This window comes from Arachis duranensis, chromosome 7 (genome assembly GCF_000817695.3).
Source record: "Arachis duranensis cultivar V14167 chromosome 7, aradu.V14167.gnm2.J7QH, whole genome shotgun sequence".
Lineage (NCBI taxonomy): Eukaryota > Viridiplantae > Streptophyta > Magnoliopsida > Fabales > Fabaceae > Arachis > Arachis duranensis.
This window is the reverse complement of record NC_029778.3, coordinates 34,553,384-34,559,407: the sequence shown is the minus strand read 5'-3', so window position 1 is coordinate 34,559,407 and position 6,024 is coordinate 34,553,384.

The following is a 6,024-nucleotide window of genomic DNA, read 5'->3' as shown; positions in this document are numbered from 1 at the left end:
AGTGTGCTTAAGAACTCTGGACACCTCTATCTGGGGACTCTAGCAAAGCTGAGTCACAATCTGAAAAGGTTCACCCAGTTAAAGTGTCTGTGGCTTTATTTTATCCGGTGGTAATACTGCAAAACAAGGTGCTTAGGGTCACGGCCAAGACTCAGAAAGCTATGTTCAAGAATCAAGATAAGCTTAACTAAGAGAGTCGATAATATCATCTGAATTCTAAGTTCCTAAGGATGCCAACATCTCTGAGTTTCAATGATTAGTGAGATGCCAAAACTGTTTAGAAGTAAAAAGCTACTAAGACCTGCTCATCTTATTTTAACTAAGCTTCATTTGAAACTTAGAGATTTATTGTATCTTAATTTTCTTTTTATCCTACTATGATTTTAGTTGCTTGGGGACAAGCAACGGTTTAAGTTTGGTATTGTGATGAGCGAATATTTTATACGCTTTTTGACATCATTTTCATATAGTTTTTAGTAGTTTTTATTTAGTTTTTATTGAGTTTTTACAAGTTTTAGTGTTAAATTCACATTTTTGGATTCTAATATGAGCTTTTGTTTTTTTGTACAATTTTAGGTATTTTTTGCCTGAAATTGAAGAGCTGGAGCTGGAGCAGAAGTCTGATTCAGAGACAGAGAAAGCTCTGCAGATGTTGTCCAAATCTAACCTTCCTGCATTCGGAAGAGATTTTCTGGAGATACAGAAGTCCAAATGGAGCGCTCTCAAAAATTATGGAAAGTTGACTTCCAGGTATTTCCAATAATATATAATAGTCCATACTTTGCTTCAGATTAGAAGGCCCAAAACTGGCGTGCAATGCCAGCTTTCTGCCCCCTTCCAGGTGTCCAGTGCGCAAAGAGCAGAGACTAATGTACAAATGCCCAAATAGGACCCCCTAGTTGGCGTTCCATGCCCAATAGACCTGATGGCACGTAGATCTCATCAAAGCTCAGTCCAAACACTCACCAAATGGGTCCCAGAAGTGGATTTTAGCACTAAATAGATTGTTTTATCCTTACTAGTCATCTGTTTAGTATTTAAGGGATTTTACTTATGTAATTCAGATCATCTTCGAACCTTTTATAGATTATTCACATTTTACATTGTGTTTTCACTTTAGTATGAGTTTCTAAACCTCCTAAGTTGAGGGGAGGAGCCCTGCTGAGTCCTATGAATTAATAAAAGTACTACTGTTTCTCTTCGATCCGTGTTTGATTAATTCTAAGATGTATATTCATACTTCATCGTGGTGAATAAGATGATCTGACAAATTAGCTCTGTTCATCACATTAAGACGAACGTGCCTAACAAACACCCGCATCTACTTGGGTTCAGAATGCATCTTTCACGGGACAAGAATGAACCAATAGCTTGAATATACATTTCTCAGATGACTAATCCATGACTTCGTTGGGGACTTCTCGAGACATCAGTTCAGCTGATTTTCGGGGAGATTAGGGTCTCTATGGTAGAGGCTAGAACCCAAGGTGCAACATTCTCTGATCTGGAAGATCCGACCTTGTCTGTGGCGTTTTGAGTAGGATCATTAAGGAGAATGGATTGTACGAGTTTCACCCTCAATCAGAATGGATCCACACTAAACCTGGGGTTCAGATCTGGAGGAGTATTGGTAGCTACTCAAACTAGTGTCAATCACATACAGCCTGCCATTGAAAAAATCACTCACAAGCAAAAGAAATAATACTACCAGATTTAATTCAGAAAGATTATGTAACTCCAACCCTTAACTATTCTCTTTTCATAGTTTACACGACTTTTGAGTTCCTATTACCCTGTTTATTTATTCCCTTTATTTTTGTGAAATTAAAAATAACATACCAACATCTCCTACTCTTTCATCTGCCTGACTAAGACCTGCAGGATAACCATAGATTGCTTCAAACCACAATCCTCGTGGGATCGACCCTGACTCGCTCAGGTATTACTTGGACGACCCAGTGCATTTGCTAGTACAACAGTACGAAGGTGTGGAGATTCGTGCTACCACTTTGTTTTTAGTTTTTAGGGATATATAATTTCGAGAAAGAGGGTATATGTTGGGAGGGCACCTCTCAGAAAAAAGGATCATGAAATTGAACCACCATACATTAACATCTCAGGCGAAAAAACAAGGTATAAATCTTTCACTTTGAAAATTAATCTTTCCTATATTAATTTGCTAATTTATTTTTTGTTTTTAAGCTATGATTGTGCTATTTGTGTAATGAAATGGCTTGAAATAATTCAGCCTGAAATCATTAAAAGGAGGAAGTATGAGTGGGACAACTGGAGTCAGGTAATTGTGTTTAAAACTATATAACTCTTTATTACTTTACTAAACTAATATAGTTGATTAAAAAGAATATTCTTTTAAACTGTAGGAGGAGGTGGACCACTTTAGAGTAGAATTTGCTTCCCGGATTCTATTCCATGAAATGAATCAAGACAGAGCTGAAGCCAATAGGGGAAGTGATGCAGTAAGATTGTCCAAGCCATCTTCACTGTTGTTGAGTCCATATTGTCAGATAGATTCATATGATATTGACAGTGATTAATCTAAGTGTTATGTATTCTTGGAATAGTTTGAACACTTATTGTAAAATTTTGCAAATATAATCCAGTTTTATTATAATTTTTTTTCATAATTAAACTGTCTTTGATGTATTCAAAAGCTTTAAATTACAGGTTCTAAAAAATGAAGGAAAACAACACCAAACCTACTATACACACTAAAAATTCAATTTTACACCCAAATACTTTCAATATACACCCAAAATTCTATGCCCTGATGGTGGATCCCTAAAACCCTAAACTCTAAACGCTAAAACTCTAAACCCTAAACACTAAACCCTAAAACCATAAACCATAAACCCTAAACCCCTAAACCCTAAAATCCTACAACCCTAAACCCTAAACCCCTAAACCCTAAAACATTAAGCCCTAAACCCTAAAACTCTAAATCCTAAATCCTAAACCCTAAAACCTCTAAAACCCTAAACCCTAACCTCTAAAACCCTAACTCTAAACCCCTAAATCCTAAATCCTAAACCCTAAACCCCAAACCTACTATACACCCAAAAGATTGAATTTTACACCCAAATAATTTCAATATACACCGAAAATTCTATCCCCTGATGCTGGATCCCTAAAATCCTAAACCCATAAACCCTAAACACTAAAACCCTAAATCCCTAAACCCTAAACTCTTAAACCTAAAACCCTAAAACCCTAAACCCTAAACCCCTAAACCATAAATCTCAAACCCTAAACCCTAAACACCAAACCCCTAAACCCTAAACCCTAAACACTAAATCCCTAAACCTTAAACCTCTAAACCAGAAACCTTGAACCATAAACCCTAAACCCTAAAACCTTAAACCTTAAACCATAAAAACTAAACAAAACAATAATTTCTAACAGAAATAGCAACATCTGAAAAATATAAAAAATTAAATTTTACAACCAAAAAATTGAATTTTTACACCCAAATAGTTTCAATATACACCCAAACTTCTATCCCCTGATGCTGGATCCCTAAAACCCTAAATTCCTAAATCCTAAATCCTAAAAACCTAAACCCTAAATCCTAAACCCTAAACCCTAAATCCTAAACCCTAAACTCTAAACCCTAAACCCTAAACCCTAAACCCATAAACCCTAAACCCTAAACCCCCAAACCCCTAAACCATAAACCCTAAAGGCTAGACCCTAAACCATAACCCTAAATCCTAAACCTCTAAATCCTAAACCCTAATTCCTAAACCTTAAACACTAAACAGAACAATAATTTCTAACATAAACAGCAACATCTGAAAAATATAAAAAAAATTAAAATATCAAACACAAGAGAATGTAGAAATACACCCAAAAAACTGAGCGTTACACCAATATCCTGTCACTATACACCCAAAAACCTATCCTCTGCTGCTGGTTCCCTGAACTGATAATTCATAACATGTCCGTGACATTGGCTGGAATTCGGTTGCACCACTGATGAAGCATGAAAATGGTTTAACTGGAAATAATAAACTCACATATTAGCAAAACTATTAACAAGAAAATTAAACTTAATTGATGAGCGGATAATTTATTCGCTTTTTGGCATTGTTTTTAGTATGTTTTTAGTATGTTTTAGTTAGTTTTTAGTATATTTTTATTAGTTTTTAGTTAAAATTCACTTTTCTGGACTTTACTATGAGTTTGTGTGTTTTTCTGTGATTTCAGATATTTTCTGGCTGAAATTGAGGGACTTGAGCAAAAATCTGATTCAGAGACTAAAAAGGACTGTAGATGCTGTTGGATTCTGACCTCCCTGCACTCGAAGTGGATTTTCTGGAGCTACAGAAGCCCAATTGGTGCGCTCTCAACGGCGTTGGAAAGTAGACATCCTGGGCTTTCCAGCAATGTATAATAGTTCATACTTTTCCCAAGATTTGATGGCCCAAACTGGCATTCCAAATCAGCTCAAAACTGCTCGGCGTTAAACGCCGGAACTGGCACAAGAATGGGAGTTAAACGCCCAAACTGGCACAAAAGCTGGTGTTTAACTCCAAGAAGAGTCTCTACACGAAAATGCTTCAATGCTCAACCCAAACACACACCAAGTGGGCCCGGAAGTGGATTTTTATGTCATTTACTCATCTCTGTAAACCCTAGGCTACTAGTTCTCTATAAATAGGACCTTTTACTATTGTATTGGCATCTTTGGACATCTAGTTCTTAGATCATTGAGAGGCTGGCCTCACAGCCATGCCTAGACTTTGTTCTTATGTATTTTCAATGGTGGAGTTTCTACACACCATAGATTAAGGTGTGGAGCTCTGCTGTACCTCGAGTATTAATGCAATTACTATTGTTCTTCTATTCAATTCAACTTGTTCTTGTTCTAAGATATCACTTGTTTTTCAACTTGATGAATGTGATGATCCGTGACACTTATCATCATTCTCACCTATGAACGTGTGACTGTCAATCACCTCCGTTCTACCTTAGATTGAGTGGATATCTTTTAGATCCCTTTATCGGAATCTTCGTGGTATAAGCTAGAATTGATGACTGCATTCAAGAGAATCCGGAAGGTCTAAACCTTGTTTGTGGTATTTTGAGTAGGATTCAATGATTGAATGACTGTGACGAGCTTCAAACTCCTGAAGGCTGGGTGTTAGTGACAGACGCAAAAGAATCATTGGATTCTATTCCAACCTGATTAAGAACCGACAGATGATTAGCCGTGCCGTGATAGGGTGCATTGAACATTTTCACTGAGAGGATGGGAGGTAGCCACGGACAACGGTGAAACCCTACATACAGCTTGCCATGGAAAGGAGTAAGAAGGATTGGATGAAGACAGTAGGAAAGCAGAGAGACGGAAGGGACAAAGCATCTTCATACGCTTATCTGAAAATCCTACCAATGAATTACATAAGTATCTCTATCTTTATCTTTATGTTTTATTCATACATCATCTATAACCATTTGAGTTTTCCTGACTAAGATTTACAAGATGACCATAGCTTGCTTCATACCAACAATCTCTGTGGGATCGACCCTTACTCGCGTAAGGTTTATTACTTGGACGACCTAGTGCACTTGCTGGTTAGTTGTGCGAAGTTGTGATAAAGAGTTGAGATTACAATTGTGCGTACCATGTTGATGGCGCCATTGATGGTCACAATTTCGCCCACCAAGTTTTTGGCGTCGTTGCCGGGGACCAAAAACTTGGTGCACGAAATTGTGATCATCAATGGCACCATCAACATGGTACGCTTATTTGCAATCTCAACTTTTTATCACAACTTCGCACAACTAACTAGCAAGTGCACTGGGTCGTCCAAGTAATAAACCTTACGCGAGTAAGGGTCGATCCCACAGAGATTGTTGGTATGGAGCAAGCTATGGTCATCTTGTAAATCTCAGTCAGGAAGATTCAAATGGTTATGAATGATGAATAAAACATAAAGATAAAGATAGAGATACTTATGTAATTCATTGGTGAGAATTTCAGATAAGCGTATGAAGATGCTT